We start from the raw sequence: 18,093 nt of genomic DNA, 5'->3' as shown, positions 1-18,093 counted from the left end.
GTCCAACCCAGAATTGATGGACATGCTCCACCTAAACAAAACCATATCCTCTTGAGCCACACGCTCCAGGGATCTAAACCTCACCACAACAATAAATAGGATCTGCTGGAGAGATAGATTCCTGTCCCAGAGACTTCCCATGCTCTGGAACAAGATTCCAATCTACATTAGGCAGAGCTCTTCGCTAACCCTCTTCAAGAGAAACCTTGATGAGTGGATGGGAACCAGAAAGTTTGCCCCAGGGATCATTTCAATGGCTTTACTCGACAGAGGCACAGGGAACTAATCTAATCTAAGGGGGCAGCGAAAGCCAACACATTCCGGCTAGGCTTATAAATGCCTTCGGGCAGATAGCCTAGTACCTACCTATAAACCTATAATGAACATACATTTTTCATTATAATTCTCTCTACTTCCTTTTACTATTTCTGCTTCACAGGAGCATCTTGATAACATGGAAGGATACTGCTTATGAAGATCAGCACAGAGCTTGCATATTGTGGCCCAGACATTTGAGGGTTACAGACATTATGTGCATTAAAATACAATCCTCTGCAGACGGCTGTCTACTGTATCATCTTCCATTCCCTGCAAAATAAGGTGTAGTTACTAGTAAAGTATCCCCCCTGCCCCAAGGAAAATCACCAGTAAAGTATTTCCCCTGCCCCCAGGAAAATTAAGAACCTATTCAGATGGCTGTCTACTATATCATCTTCCATTCCCTGCAAAATAAGGTGTAGTTATAGTAAAGTATCCCCCCCGCCCCCAGGAAAATCACCAGTAAAGTATTCCCCCTGCCCCCAGGAAAAGTAAGAACCTATTCAGTGATTGTGGTTGCTATGTGAGGTAACACAGGGAAATAAAAGGATCATCTGGAAAAATTAACACCTGGATTGTCAGACTGATGGGGCTGAAAGAAAAGCAGATTAAAAGAAACTGCATATGCTAGGTGAAAATACTACAAATAACTGTGCGATACATGTCTCACACAATACATTAAAACCGGAACGCACTAGTATAACATTTAACATTTTTGTGATATTTTGATGATTAAAGATAAAAGTGTGTTTCCAAGGAGTAGTCTGTGTTGCTTTTCTTATTAGTGTTAACATTTATTGTGTTCCATTAACAATACTGATATCTGAGGTTTATGAAACTTGGAAGGATTCTTACTTTGTTCATATTGTTCCCTTTCCAGACCTATGCTTTAGAGTATAAACCCACTGGAGGGATTATTAGTTTGTTTTATTACTGGCATATGTACAGGGTACATGGGGAGTTAAGTTTATGGCAAAAAAGTATGTCTGGGCAGTTATCTTCTTGTATGACAGTTGTGTGATGCTCAAGTGAGAATTCATTCACAGAAGGGAGCTTGTTGGTTGGCAGAAGTGGATGCTAAATGCATGTCTGATGATGTGTTATTTGATCTAATAGTTGGGTTTAATTTATGCCCCACATGATCTTGTCTTTTTTTTTTTTTTTTTTTTTTAATAAAACAGTTTTTTACATACAGTCGCTGATATCTCGCATACGTTAAAATTCTACTCAGGTTGACAGATGACTTGGCTTAAATGCTGTATTACTTCAGTCATATTATGATTTTTAATAATTCTACAGATCTGGCTAAGATTATGTACAGTAATTCAAACTTTATTTATTTTATTTTAAATTTGTTTACTGAGAAAGTCCGACTGAGATAAGACCCATTTTCAGAGGAGGCCTAGGGAGAAAAGCTCCATATACAGAGATTATACAAAACATATACAAGAAATTATACAAAAAAATATACAAGACATACAGTACACCAGAAATTACATTCTGTGCTATTATAGTTGACATTTGTATTACACAATCATCTGATATAATTCCTTATTGTAGTGAAGACATTGCAGCTTCTCAAAGTAAGCTGAGGAAGGGTTTGTGGGGGGGTTGGATAGAAGAATATGAGGTTAGAGATTATCTAGACATGACAGAGAACATAGATTATGAGGTGGTCAGGGAAGAAGAAAAAGTAGGACCAGAAGCTATTAAAACTACTTGGCCTGGAGTAGTACAGGGACAAAGCCTGGTGTCATTAAGATCATTTTTAAGAATCTTTTTGAACTGGTTGGTATTTGTGTTGGTTCTGATGCTGTGAGGTAGTGAATTCTGCCATATTGCTACATGATGAGAAAATAGTGAGTCCCCTGCCATATTAGTGGATTTGGACACATGTAGTAGAGATTTATTTGTTGAGCCAAGACATCAGTTTGTGGTATAGGGCTGAAGAATATTTGGAAGGGCAGGGTAATCTCAGGTTGATATACTAGTTTGTGGGCTAAGGTTAACTGGTTATAGGATAGAAGTTGTGGGAGTTTTAACCAGGGGAGTTTTTTTAAGGAGTGATGTGCCAGTCAGTTGCAAATGTAGCTATTTTATTATAGCAGGTTTCAAGTTTAATTAAAATCTGTCTTTTTAAGGTTGGTGAGAATTGGGGAAGCATATAGAAGTGTTGATAGAAGATGGGTTCTAGCAATGGCAACCCTAGAGGTTTTAGTTAGATACTTTTTATTTCTGTGAAGAGTACCTGTTTTTTGTAAACTTTCTTAACTGTTTGTGTTATATGTAGGTCAAATCTTAGGCTGTCTATTATTATTCCTAGTAGTTTTGTTTGTGAATCAGCATTAATTTTAGTATTATTCCTAGCTGTCATATAGAAGGTGCTAGGTGGGAGAGGATCTTGTGGGCTGGAAGATCATGAGTTTTGTTTTATTGGGGTAGAGTATGAGCTGATGGTTAGAGAGCCATAGCTCAGTATGTGATAATGATTTCTGGGTTGTATCATGGAGGTGTTGCAGGTTATTAGCAGGGCATATAAATGTTGTGTCATCTGCATATTGGATAGTTGAAGCCAGTGGGGTAAGCACTATGGAGGTTGTTTGTAAAAATATTGAAAAATAGCAGCCCAAGAATTGAGCCTTGAGGTTCTCCTAGTGTGATGGGAAGTGGGGGGATAGGGCATTAAGCCATTTTAAAGATTGTTGGTGGACCTGTAGATAGCTTTGGAACCACTGTAGTGCAGAGGGGCTGAGGTTCAGTTTGGAGAATGTATTTAATAGTTTGGGGTGGGAGACCATATCAAAGGCCTTGGACATGTCTAGAAAGACAGCAGAGACCATTTTACCATTGTTTCTGAGTTGGTTGATGGTATTGGTGAAATTGAGGAGTGCAGTTGTGGTACTATGATGGGGGTCTAAAGCCATGTTGACATGTTGCTAGCATGTTGTTGAAGGTAAGATAATGAATCAGTTGGGAGTGGATACATCTTTCGAGGAGTTTAGGTAATGAAGAGAGAATAGCGATCAGTCTGTATTTGGTCAGCTCTGTGGAATTTCTGCTTTTGTGTAAGGGGATGATGTGTGTGATTTTCCATATTGCTGGGACATGTTGTTCTGCTATGGACCTATTAATAAGGATTGACACTGGATAAGATATGGCTTCAGCTGCTAGTTTTAAATATATGGCTCGTAACTTGTCAGCTGCTATTGAAGAGAGTTTGAGCTTTTTCAGTAGTTTCTTAATGGTAGTTGTGGGAACAGTCTGAAAGGAGAAGGAATTGTAGTTAATATTGAGAGGTTTGGAGGCTAGTGATGGTTCTGTGGAATTACTTTAATTAGAGATGGTACACTTTCAGTGACGTATTTACTGAATTTTTCTACAATGGTGGTAGGAGAGTGGGGTAAGTTGGGGGAAGGGGTAGTGGAATGTCCTGGGTGGAGAATGGCATTTATGATATTCCAAAATGTTTGGGGATTATGCTAGTGTTTATGTTGCAGGCTAGAGTAGAAGCTTTTTTTTATCTAGGTTGATTTGGTGTGTAGCTTTGTTTTTAATTTGCTGGAATGCGATGCGGTTGATTTGCGTTTTACAGGTGAGGCATGTTTGCCAAGCTTCGTCTCTTTTCCTAAGGAGAATTCTGGTGTCATTAGCTAGGCATGATGTGTATGTGGCCTTAATACGAATTGACCTTGGGGGGGGGGCAATTTGTTAAGAATTTCAAGGAATTTAGAATTTTAAGGAAGGTACTGTTGAAATAATCTACTGCAGCATCAAGGGGCAGTTTTTTTAGTAGAAACCAGTTACATTTTTTAGGGCATTGATTAGGTCTTGGGTGTTAAAGTTTTTTTTACTGCAGATTTGGTGGAAGGTGGTGAGCTTAACAGTATTGATGTTTCTTCTCAATAGATATGCTGGCATATAGTCAATAAGGCTGTCGGGTAAACAGCCATTAATCTGATAATTCTGAGGATTTTTGGTTAGTGTCCAATCCAGTATAACTTGATGGTTGGAGTCTGTTCATGTTGGAGCTTGAATGAGTTGTGTGAAGCCATAGAGGTTGAAGTTATTGCTAGGGTTATGTGAATTACAAGTTGTCCAGTCTGTATTAAAGTCACCCATAATGATAGTTTCTTCGGCTATGGAATTTAATATAGACTGGATGATGTACTCTGTAGTGGAGATGCTATTCATGAGTGTGACATAGATAGCTATAATGGATATGAATTTGTTTTGGTTAAGTTAAAGTTTAGTAGGTAGGATTTCCATATTTTTGAGGTTAGCTATGTTTAGGCTTTATGGGAAACATGTAAGACTGCTGTTAAATAAGATAGCTACCCCTCCACCTTTTTTTACTTTCCTGTCTGCTCTAATAATGTTGTAACCACTTATAATAAGTTTGGTAGCTATGGTTACTAGTATCTGGACAAATGCTGATATATGTTTATGAAACTTAAAAGGTTTTTTTTGGTTTGGTTTAATATGGTGTAGTCTGTATGATGTGTGATGGAGTTCTGCTATATTTAAGATGGATGGAGATATTAAGATTGAGTAGTCAGGTGTGGAAAAAAGGTAGATGTAGTTTTGTGAAAAGTGTGAGGGCAGACTATTTGTGAATAGTATTTTGTTAAGTGAGCAGCAGTTGTTAGCAGAGCTAGTAATATACAACACATTGATAGCATTTTGCAATGATTAAATGGTAGGGACTGGTTATAGGTTAAAGTATGTGTGGTAATGGATGGGTGTTGTTAATGTTAGTGTGGAAATGTGAGATATTGTATAATTGGAAATTGTATAGGTGGTGACTGGTAGATAAGTGGGAGTGGGAATAGTTAGGTTTAGAATAAATTCGAGTGATTTGGGGTGGGAGGGAATGGGGGCAGGGTAGGGGAGCGGAGTGAAGCCTGAGCATAGCGAGGGTGGACCAAAGCGGGTAGAGCCAAGTTCTATGACTGCACAGCAAGGTACTGTGGAAAGTATTTATGCAGCTGACCATTTTGTAGAGTAGGAATTCTTAGATAAATAGAAACCTTATGCCAGGAGTGAGTATGGAGTGGGAGAAATATGGGCAAGTATATTGGATAAAGAGAATGATTAAAACAATGATTCCAGACTGGTAAATATTGGTTTGGAGATATCGGTGGCAGTGGGGGTGGCAGTGGCGGGGTGGTACCAGTAGTGTGCACTCCCTGAATACATTCTAATGAAATTTCCAGTTATATAAAAGGGTTAAAACATTAACATACACTGTAATGCTGCCTTTAAGTAAACAGGCCACAGACTTTTGCAGATGCAGCTTGCTGGTAGAGAACTGCTATAGGGATTCCTCACAGTGTTTGTTTTAGTTTTGAATTGTAAATGGAAAGAAAAAATTAGGAAAAGCTGACAAGGGGAGTGCTAGAGGAGGTAGGACTGTCTTTATAATTGGTAAAATATAAGAAAAGAATGGAAGGGAAATAGGTAACAGCCTAATAACACTAGAGGTAATATGTTAAATTAAAAACCCTAAGCAGTAATTTGACACCAAAAAACATGTTCAAACGAATACAACAAGTGTCTAGACATATATACAGTGCTCAACCAAGATTAATATACAATATCCAGCCTGATCTGAGTGAGCCATCGCTGTAACATAGGACAGTCTACCTACAACAGAATCTATAGTACAAGGTATTACTACAGTATAGCAGCTAAGTGTCTGCAAACTATAAGGAATTGCATTACATCCCAGTTTAAGCATATAGTGAGCAGTTAAATTAGTTCACTGTTAATTGCTTGATATTAATTTTTGAAATACAGCAGTAGGCACACAGCTGATAAAGTACAGTATGTTCCTTTAAAAACTGTGAGAAAATTCCACAATCATTTCAATAATATGAACTAAATGGTGAGTAAAGTCACAGTAAAAAATAAGAAAAAATCTCACTTCAAACAGTAATGCATAAGCAGAGTTCAGTTTGTTACAAAGACTGGGTGATCAGCATTATACTTTTCAACTGTACAGATTTTCGCAGAATCTCCAGATTTTTGGCTCATATTTTGGTCTGTTCCTCATAAAATCTGTGTTTTTCTGACAAATTACTGGGATGATCTAAGGATTTAAGTCACTAAATAATGACATACATTTGAGTTTGAGACTTCAGATCCTTCAGAAAATGTATGTTAAAACAAATCCTGTTACTCTAGCAACTTTCTAAGCTTGTAAGAGTAATATTTAAAATATGTCCCTATTTTTGGATCTTTATTCCCTCATTTTGTCAGTCTTTGTCCAGATTTCTTGCACCGAGAGGTTGAGAGGTATGATCAGCATAACCCTTTAAATATATACACCTATAAATGGTGGCACATTTTACTGCTTATACAAATAATTAGCATAAATTCTGAGAATCCTTGGATTTCTACAGAAAAAAAAAACACATTTAACAGAACTTACATGGAGGGCACACTGCTGGAAGATGCCACAAAAGCACACAGAAACAGTCTAGAGTAGTTTAAAAATGGCGCCAGTATGAGTTGGGTGTATTTGAAAAGTTCTGCTAGCTTGTGATTGGAGGTTCTGCAGGAGGGGCAGGTTGATACTCATCAAATGGGAGAGTAAAATGACAGTTACACTGCTACTGGATTTTTACAGTCATTAGAGAAAAATAAAAGTGAATGAGAGAGAGAACATAGTAAAAAGAAAGGTCTGGCAGTAGAGCAGCTAGAAAGAAAGGAGATTTTCTGAGTTTGTTGAGTTCAGCAAATTCTGAAGAAGACAGCAGTAGAAGCAGTGAAGTAAAAAAGGGGAGGGGAAAAACAGAAATGACTATCAAGCCAAGTTCTATGACTGCACTGCAAGGAACAGTCAGTTACTTTAGACTACCAGGTACTGTGGAAAGTGTCTATGCAGCTGACCATTTTGTAGAGTAGGAATTCTTAGATAACTAGAAACCTTATGCCAGGAGTGAGTATGGTGTGAGAGAAATATGGGCAAGCATATTGGGGAAGGAGAAGACAGAGTAAAACAATGATTCCAAACTAATAAAGTTTGGGTTTAGATATATTGGTGGCGGGGGTGGGGGTTAGAGTTATCAGTAGTGTGCACTCCCTGAATACATTCTAATAAAATGTACAAATGTACAATTGTAGAAGAATTAAAGCATTAACATACACTGTAATGCTGCCTTTAAGTAAACTGGCCACAGACTTTTGCAGATGCAGCTTGCTGGTAGAGAACTGCTATAGGGATTCCTAATAGTGTTTGTTTTGGTTGTGAAATTGTAATGCTGCCTTTAAGTAAACTGGCAACAGACTTTTGCAGATGCAGCTTGCTGGTAGAGAACTTGCTATAGGGATTCCTCATAGTGTTTGTTTTGGTTGTGAAATTGTAATGCTACCTTTAAGTAAACTGGCCACAGACTTTTGCAGATGCAGCTTGCTGATAGAGAACTTGCTATAGGGATTCCTCACAGTGCTTGTTTTAGTTGTGAAACTTTAGTGCTGCCTTTAAATAAACTGGCCACAGACATTTGCAGATGCAGCTTGCTGGTAGAGAATGGCTATAGGGATTCTTCACAGTGTTTGTTTTAGTTGTGAAATGGAGGGCACACTACTGGAAGATGCCAAAACAGCACACAGAACAGGCTAGAGTAGTTAAAAAAAAACTTGTGTGACTTTGACAAATGAGTAGTCAGTGAATCCATGAACAGTTAACAACATTCCTAAACTTGTGTTTTTTTTTTTTTTTTTGTAGGAGCTATACCCCATGAATTTTCTTAGGAGGGGTTATGATGTTCCCTAATCCCATCCTAACAATTATAATCATCTAGGGTTGCACAAACACCTTGGAAAGGGAAAGCATTTTTTTTCATTTTGCCTGTCCTTGTGTAAGCTGAAAATGTCTTTGTAGATTATGCATCAGTAATTCTGGTGAAACCCAATTAATTTAAGCAAGTAACACTTTCAATTTTATGTGCCCAGAGACTAGCAGCTTACTGTTTTCCTCATGCATGTTACGCAGAAGTGCCAGTCTGAGTCAGCAGGTCTTTGGATAAATTAGAAATAATCAAAGAGAAAGAAAAAGATTAATTGTATAATGATTTTATGTATGAGATATGTAACTACTGGTGCTAAAAGTCATCAAAGTAATAGTTTTATGAAAAAATATACTGATGCAATAACAGATGGTACCTTTCTCAGTAACTGCACTCAGCAGACAGACTTGTCAGCTTTGGCTATCTCCAATATGAGATCCCAACAACTACGGCTGTAGAATGAGTTGCCATGTGAAATTGAAATATTTGTAAAGTTGCCTACGTCACTACCCAAAAGGGATGCCATTAATTTTATTTACAGAGCACGACTTAATACTTGTTCTAATAGATCATAAAAATCCTAAAAAGAAAAAATATGTATGAGTGTAGATGATTAGGTTTCTTGTATGGCCAAAATTAACAAATATTTTCACTAACTGTTGAGTTTTGTGGTTGATATTCAGTCTTCATTTTGCATTTGCTAAGTAGTCTACATTTTGAGCTGTTTACTTTTAAAGATGTATAGTCTGTGTTCATTATCCAGATGAAAAATGTGTATCAGAAAACTCTAACTGTTCTTTATAGTGGTAACAGATTTGTGGTATTGCCTGACACGTTGAGTGGAGAAATTTAGATGCACATTGAAAGCAAAAAGCTTTTCTTGATTACCTACAATATTTGTAAGTGGGGTCATGGCTTAAAATAGACAACAATAAAAATAACAGTTACAGGTTTGTACTCCTCATATCAAGGAGGCCAGTGTTTCTTACTATAAAGCCTTTTTTTTGCAGTTTTAATACTTCTCATATCAAGGTGGGTGCATTAGTGAATGATATTTATTCGTAGTAGAAAGCATTATAGATAGAACGTAAGATGTCCCTGCAAGGATACAGTATAGTAACAGTCCAGGGATGATCAAAATGATACAAGGTTTGTATCAGGAGCCATATAAAAGCATAGAGAGAAAGAGAGAGGGTGAATGTGTTTCATATATACAATGGTCTAAAAAAGAAAGGACAGGGGAAATATAAAACAAAATTACTACCTTAAGGTGGAATAAAAATGTGCAAAGACAAGAGGATGCTATTCAGATTTGAAAAGGGAATAGCTGAGGGACAGCTTGAGACAGTATTTTTAAAAGAGAAGGTGGTCTTTATGCTAAAACTGATGAAAAAATTTAAAAGTATGTGGAAGAAATGTAAGGCAGCTAACATGCGAAGAGGGAAGAATCAGGCAACTAGAAGTTGTGCAGTTATGTCTGCTAGAATTTTATTAACCATCTCCAAAGAACTGCTGGTTTCTTCATCTTAACCAAGTCTTGCAGGGTGAAATACAGTGTTATTCAGCTGTATAGAAATTCTTAAAATGTTTATTTGCACTAATAATAAAACATTGCTGAAAATACAAAATGTCTTTCAAAATGTTTCTTTTATTTTCTTAATGTAGCCCTTTGGCACTGTATTCAACAAAAAATAATTAATAGTGAGGATTACCATGTATAATGCAATCAGCATTATAGCACACATTGCCAACAGGTCTAGTTTTCAAATAACTAAATGAATGTAGTGCAATTTAATGATGTAATGATACTTACTAATGCTTTGGAACTTTATGCAAAAAGAGGGAATTATCAGGAAGGTATGGAATACCCAGGGCTCTAATGAGTCCTGATTCCAGAGGCAGGAGCTCTTAGATCATGGAAGGGCCATTACTTTACAGTAATGCCCACTCTGGAGTGATTCACTGAAGAAAATAGGTGCTAGAAGAATTATAATTTTAAAATTTGTTCCTCAAAATTGCTTTATACATAAGCCTGACAATAGAGATTTCCTGCAGCTGCACAGGAAGCTTGAAAATGAGAACAGAATCCTGTTAATTTGGTGTCACAGAATTGGGCAAGTATCATAGTTACATTTTCAATTTCTGTACTGACTGTCGATATCCCCTCGGGGCATAATGGCTGGGTCATACATCCCCTCCTTTCCAGTAGACTGTGTGTGTGTGTGTGTGTGTGTGTGTGTGTGTGTGTGTGTGTGTGTGTGTGTGTGTGTGTGTGTGTGTGTGTGGGGCTCTATTCATAGTTCTTATGGCCATAGTCTTCTGTTTAGCCGAGAATAAAACATATGTATCTCAAGTATCTGGTCTACAATATAATCCTATCTGGGTAGAATTAGATCAGTATATATGCATACCTTTGTATTTTATTGCTTCAACATTATGAACAGAACCATGTCCCCTCATGTGATATGATTATGTGCTCACTTTCCGCACACCAGCAACAACAAGTCATGTCCTAGCCAGTACCTTTCAAGGGCTCCTGCCTAGTAGGGTTCCTGATTGGATGAGATATGCTCATTCAACCATTCAACTGTCAAGCCTCTCCAAAACATGGAGACTAACGCACACCTCTTTTAATACAAAACGTAACACTGAATTAGTACTTTCCTTTAAACCAACACACAGAACATTCACAGCCACAGTAGCAGTGACCCTTGTCAGCTGTCCATTTTTTCTGTCCATCCTGTCTTATCTCTGTTCTTCCTCATCATCAACATTTTATAAACTTCTTGTCCAGGTAAGAGCTGCATTGGTGTATAGTTAAGTAAGGCAGACCAGACTTTCCTATCCCAAGTAGTAATCTCCAGCTATCCTGTGTGATTTGCTGGTGTTCTCAGGCAAACTGAGAGATTTAATCCCTCCAACATGTCCTGGGTTCCCCATGGTGTCTTCCCAGTGTGTTTGGCCCATGAGTTATTTTCACAAGGTGTCTCAAACACCTTCATTGACTCCTCAACATGGAGGGCCAGTGGCTGTGCTTAGAGATATCCAAAGATCACTAACCTCCTCACTCTGTAATATAGACTGAGCCCAGCTACCCAGCACAGGAATGCCATTTCTGCGACCAAATTTTTAGTCACTACTCAATGTTCATGACTAGACAACAGGATGGAGATATTGAAGGACCAGTAAACCGAGAGCTTCATCCAATGATTCAGGTTTTGCTTTGCCATCACAGTCCAGTACAACACCTACAGTAGTGCCACAGCTGCTCCCATAAACCGGTCAATATTCCAGTCCTCTTTAAGAAGTTTAAAGAGAAGGGAAAGGGATGAGATTTTCTCTCCTTCTGCATTTTCAATTGTTTTTTTCCCCGCATGTCTTCACTTGACATTTCTAGTTCTGACATTTCATTAGGAACCATATTTATATGTATATCTATTCTCACACACACAGTTTAGTTCAGCCAGTTAACCAGTATGTTTTTGGAATACTAAAAAATAAAAATATGAAGTACTCAGAGTAAACCCAGGCAGACCAGGGCAGAACATACAAACTTTACACAGGTAGTGACTGGGGGACTAGGGGATGTGTCTCAGAGTTCTTGCAATAGGACACCATGCTGGCCAACTCTAAAGTGAAGCCATAGTAGCTGCCATCAGGGCTGCACTAATAGTTGGTAGTACGATAGCAAAACCTCACACCTGGAGGAGAGACCAATGTTCCCTTAATAATAGTAAGACACTTCATGATTAATACCTGAGCATCCCTTGCCAGTTCTGATATCCAGGTTAAGCGCTTTCATCTAAAAAGAACTGATGAAGTCTAATGTATTTTTAGATGAAAGCACTTAACCTATTGTCTTTTTAATAAAATATCAGTTTTTTGTACAAGTAGCTGTTTCACCTATCTTTATATTTTTAGATGAAAGCGCTTAACCTATTGTCATTTTAATAAAATATCAGTTTTTTGTACGAGTAGCTGTTTCACCTATCTTTATAGTGATTTTCATGGTGGACTCGTATTTTATTTACTGTGGAATAGTTGGTTTTGCGTTCTGTGTCTAGTTATCATGACTTGTAACAGAGTAAAATAAACTGGTAAGATGAGACAAGGTTGTTTTGAAACTGCCGAGTCAGATATCTTGTCACATTTGGCCTAAAGATTCTCACAAGAAGAGCTGCAGTGAATTAAACTTGGCTCACTCATTCCCCTGTCTGCCTCTGTAAATCACTGTGGAGGTTGGAGCACCAAGTCAATGATTTTAGCAGCAGGGTCTTCACAGCTGAATAGCCACGGGGATTGAACTTGCCCTCAGACTGGGTTCTGTAGTGTGCGAAGGATGAAAAAATCGATAGCAACTCAATGGCCCTCATAAGTCATGCAACACAATTGTGATTATATACACAGCAAGCAAAGAATTCTGTTAGACAGCTGTGTGTGCTACGTTTACTTGAAACATTGAGCTTTGGTGAATGCTGCAGTTTTTGTGGACTTATATATTTTTTCATTATCATATACTTATATTAATGTGGACAATGTGTATTTGCGAGTCTGTGTGTGTATGTGTGTTCACATATAAATATATACACATGAATATGCATATGCATTTTAACGACACACACACACACACACACACACACACACACACACACACACACACACACACACACACACACATGCACATGTATATAACACACACATATATGTACGTTGAAGGACATTTCAGTCAACTGCAAATAGAAAAACATCACAAAACAGTCTGACTTTTGGCATTTTTCATTGAGAAGCAGCATATTAAAACTGATAGCATACATAGAAAAAAATAACTTTTTTATGAGCAGCACATCCGTTACTTGCAACTGCTGGACTTTCATCCAGTTAAAGATTATCAGGTTAAGTGAAGCAGATGCCCATATATACATGTACAGTTTATGACATTAATATTTGAAAGAGACTGTCCACTTTTTGTGACAGCACACTACAGAAAGAAAGTTAGTGTTAGAGCAATTCTGGCAGGTGATACATATAGACTATGCAACCCCCTACTGTATACATGGATGTCTTAACATTAAGTTTCTGGGTGGGGGGGTTGGAAGTTGATGGTATACAGATATGTTATATGATTTAAGAGGGATGGTATTTTAAAGCTGCTGGTGTACAGATGTTTGTATGATTAGACGGTGGTGGGATTTGGAAGTTGGTGGTTGTGTGTGTGTGTGTGTGTGTGTGTGTGTGTGATTGGAAGGGGGTGGGGTTTGGAAGCTGTATGTGTGATTGAAAGGGTGGAAGTTGTTGGATTACAGATGTGTATATATGACTGCAAGGTACAAGGCTTGGAAGTTGGTGAATAGATGTGTCTGTGTGTTAGGAAGGAGTACGTTTTTGAAAATGTGCACTGATATATATACATATATATATATACATATATATATATATATATATATATGTGTGTGTGTGTGTGTGTGTGTGTGTGTGTGTGTAATTGGATGGAGTGGATTTGTAAGTTAGTGTGATGATCATACCTCTCAACTTGTTAGAGCAAGAAATCTGGACAAAGCCATTAATAAAAGTGGGACAAAGGCCCAAAAATAGGGGCATTTTTTAAATATTGCTCTTACAACCTTAGAAAGTTGATAGAGCAACAGGTTTTGCATTAGTATGAATTTTCTGAAGGGTATGAAGTCTGAAACTCAAATGTCTGTCCTTATTTTCTAAAGTCTTTAAATAGTGACCATACATTTGTGTTTAGGGTTTTACAGATAGTTTGTTGCAACCAGAGAGGGGGTGACTATATGAACTTTTTAGAACAGAGAGTACTCCAGTGGATTTTTCAACTGAGAGCACACTACCCCCCTGGTCTGAATTCCAACATTTCTCTTAAACCTATTTTAAAATCTAGGAAGTGATAGAGTTTTGTTATTTATTTCTCCTCTATTCATCAATGTCACATTTTTATTTATATTATCTTTAGAGTATCATGGTTCTGATTTCGATCTGGGAATGTTTTTAGTCATGTACATATACACATATATATAGTTATATATATTTATTATGCTTAATTATTTGTGTTTTAAATTTTGGTTTAATCAGTCTTCTGCAGATCTTTCTCTGCTTTTTTCTGATACATCTTTCCAATGGAAATGTGAGTTGACTGCAGGGTTTGTACTTGGCAGGCTGCTTGTTAACCTATTTGCTTTTTCTAATCAATTGACTAATTGCATAATTGTTTGATGCATCATTTCAGGCTTTCAAGCCTGTGTATATAAAAGCAGTTGGGTTTTATCATACTTTAAGATCTGAAGAAGCATATATTTTTATATGCGAAAGCGCTTATCCTGTACTCGTTTTTAAGGAATAAAGTTTTGCTACTGAACTTTATTTGGTGCGGTGCCTCCTTTTACCGTGGTGAGTCTGTACGTGTTGTTTGCTGTATATATTTTCTCGTTGTTCACGTACAAACTCTTATGGTTTGAGCAGTGTTTTTTGATCAGGTATACCTCTCAACTTGTTAGAGCAAGAAATCTGGACAAAGCCATTAATAAAAGTGGGACAAAGGCCCAAAAATAGGGGCATTTTTTAAATATTGCTCTTACAACCTTAGAAAGTTGATAGAGCAACAGGTTTTGCATTAGTATGAATTTTCTGAAGGGTATGAAGTCTGAAACTCAAATGTCTGTCCTTATTTTCTAAAGTCAGTCTTTAATGATTTGTCACTAATTTGCCAGAAAACCACAATTTTATGAAAAACAGACCAAAAATATGAGGCAAAAATCTGGACATTCTGCAAAAATCTGTACAGTTGAGAAGTATGGACTACTATTGATGTGTATGTATGGATTTACTGATGTGTGTATGTGTGACTGGAAGGTGGATTTGAAAACTTAAGTACAAATGTGAGTATGTGTGATTGGACAGTGGAGTTTTGGAAGTTGGTGTAAGATGTGTGTGTATATGTGATTGAAAGGGGTTGGATTCAGACGTTGTTAGTGTACCATTTATATGTACTGTATGTATGTTTGGTTGGACTATCTGGGATTTGGAAAATGTATACAAATAAGTGTGTATGTGATTAGGGTAGGTCTGGCAGTGTTTGGTTTATAGATGAAAGAAAGCTGCTGTACATACAAGGGGTGGGGCATGGAAGGTGGTATGTAGGTGTGTGTGTGTGTGTGTGTGTGTGTGTGTGTGTGTGTGTGTGTGTGTGTGTGTGTGTGTGGGTGTGTGTGTGTGTGATTGGAAGGCAGTTGGGGTTTGGAAACTATTGGTTTGTATATGCATTCATATAATTGATAGGTGAGGAGGTTGGATGGTGTACAGCTGTGCTCATGTGTAACTGAAGAGGGTGAGGTATGTTAATTTGTGCAGATGTACTTATATATGATTTAATGGGGTAGGGTTTTGAATTTGTTGGTATATAGCTTGTGTGCATGTGTGATTTTCACGGGTGGTATTTGTACATTGTTTGTGTACAGGTGTTTGTGTGTGTGTGTGTGTGTGTGTGTGTGTGTGTGTGTGTGTGTGTGTGTGTGTGTGTGTGTGTGTGTGTACATGACTGGAGGGTTGAGTCTTGAAAGTTAGTATACATATGTGTGCATGTATGACTGGAAGGGATGTGATGGGAAAACTATTGGTGTAGATATGTGCGTATGTGTGTGCATATTCCTCAGTATTCCACCGAAAACTGATGTGAGCACTTATAGGCATGCTCTGACTCGACCATCATTCTCCAGATGATGTTGTTTATACTCTGAGAATATGGGAATTGTTTATGTTTCTCAACAGAAAAAAAAGACACTGGTTGCTTCCGTGGCCTGCCTCAGCTGGTGACTTATTGTCCTTAGCTATATCCAAAACCTTGTGAACACTGACCGCACCACTATGTGTTATGCATTAGGCTAAGCATCTGCATATTCTCCTGGTCATCTAGGTTCTGGCATTAACCCAGGTATAAGAATGCCTAATGTAGAAGGCATGAGCACAGAAGGCTATGCTTTCCTTCATTTGGGGAAAGAAAAGAGGAGAACTTTATCCTAAACGCAACCTCCTTAAATATGTGGCAAGTTAAACGTACAGTAATCGGGGCAGAAGGAAATACATAAGCAGCACTCTGTGATGGCATATCTGTAGAAACTTATTTAAGAAGTCCATCTACATGGTAGACTACCTGTTGGTATATTTTGGCATGTCACGGTTAGCAGATTTAAAGAAAACATGCTCCCCATCACTCATATCCTGTCTGGATAACCATTTCACTCTTCTACAGAACTAAAGGGCTCCTGCTTGCCATGGTTTGTGTAATCGAAAGGAAAGAGGTTTGATTCCGTTCACCTCCAGCTGCCTTCTGTGCAACGCTGAGCAAGTCACTTAACCAGACAATACTCCCAGGCTGTGTCTTTAAAGGGTCCATGTGTGTCAGTGCTTCACTCCAGTTAATAAATTCAAATGAATAAATGAATAAAGAAGGACATCTTAGCTTACTGAGTTATTTGGGATCAGTGTGAATCGGGCTGAAGGCAGACATGGAGAGTCAGGTCCTGAAATCAATTGAGGATAGTGGATCACGAAAGGATATAGAAAAAAATCTGATATAATTACTCCTGTATTACTGGACTGGCCACTTGACAGTGTGCTCACTGAGGTAAATCAGGAGTATGTCTACCAAATGCTTTTGTATGATTATTATTCCTCTCTTAGCCTACATGATGTGCTTTTATGTTACTGTTGCAATATTCAGAACACATAAGATCTCCTACCCAAGGATAGCCCTACATCTGGTTAGTATACCAAAGCCTTTAACTCTTGTCAGTGTTGTAGATCAGGCATATGCTCCCCAGATCAGAAACATACAGACCTCTCAGCTGTCCAGATTTTCACATAATATCCAGATTTTTACCTCGTATTTTTGGTCTGTTTCTTATACATTTGTGGTTTTTCTGGAAAATCATTGAGAATTGAAGCCAGAAAATTTGACAATTGAGTTTCCGACTTCATTCTCATTAGAAAATTCATGCTAATATAAAACATGCTATTCCAGAAACTTCCTAAGTTTTTAAAAGCACTATTTAAAAATTGTCACAATTTTTGGGCCTTTGTCCCCCTATTATTTATGGCTTTGCCCAGATTTCTTGCTGTAAGAGGTTGAAAGGCATGTGGACACTCCAAACTCAGCACGTCTTTGCCCCCAGTCCAAACGCCATAGTTGAAAGCTGTGCTGGTCAAACCAAGTCTCTTTCAGATAAGTACCCTTTTGGGGTTCATTTTCCTTTCTTTTATATTATATTTTTAGGGTTCATGTTATCCAAGAAAGGGAAATGTCAGTATGGAAGGCAGATTCCCCAAAAGATCATCACAGTAAATGTTTGTTTTATCCAGGTGCTTCTCATGACCTCACTCAGTGATCTGCTTGTCAGACTTTTGTGCTGAAGGCACTTTGTAGCTGTCTGTCTTCACTTCCCATTTATCTTGAGAACCAACATCTCAAGTTGTTGGCCCAGGGTACCATGGCCACATCCACCTGCCCCAAAGTGCAGCTGCTGCTTAAGAAAAAGGCCAAGAAGTCAAGGTCTAATACTGCTGCTGTCCAGCCTCTGGCAAACGTCTCAATTTAGATGGATGACAACCCTGATAACTGCCTAATCCGGACATCTGTTCCTTTTCCATGACCCTATCAGAGGCTGGTATGTACCAGTTTCTCACACATCCTCCCAGGCTTTGCAAACATCCACATGGAGGGGGAACCACAGCTGATCATATCTGAGGGACTTAGGAGGATTCCCGAGATCTTAATTGGTACCCTGATTGAGTTGAGGCAGGATATTGAGCTGTCAAGGTTGGATAAAGTCATTATCTCCCATAAGAAGAGACAGAAGACCAAGCATATTACCCCCCACTTTCAAGGATCCTCAAAAGGAGTGGCAGGGTTTTACTCGGGGCTTGTTTAATGCTGATAGCTTTGAGAACACTGCAGGGAATTTCTGTTCTTGCT

General features: G+C 38.1%; 1 protein-coding gene across 1 annotated transcript in view; it reads left to right on the top strand.

The window, feature by feature from the left end:
• The window catches only part of LOC122804222 (deubiquitinase DESI2-like), a 1,210,954-nt gene that overhangs the window by 320,543 nt on the left and 872,318 nt on the right, over positions 1-18,093 (top strand). The gene's annotated exons all lie outside the window — the stretch shown is intronic.

The sequence above is a fragment of the Protopterus annectens genome, chromosome 6.part0 (assembly GCF_019279795.1).
Source record: "Protopterus annectens isolate FY-2018-M chromosome 6.part0, PAN1.0, whole genome shotgun sequence".
In the NCBI taxonomy this organism is placed as follows: Eukaryota; Metazoa; Chordata; order Ceratodontiformes; family Protopteridae; genus Protopterus; species Protopterus annectens.
The sequence above is the reverse complement of the archived record's forward strand: the minus strand, read 5'-3'. Positions and strand labels throughout refer to the sequence as shown.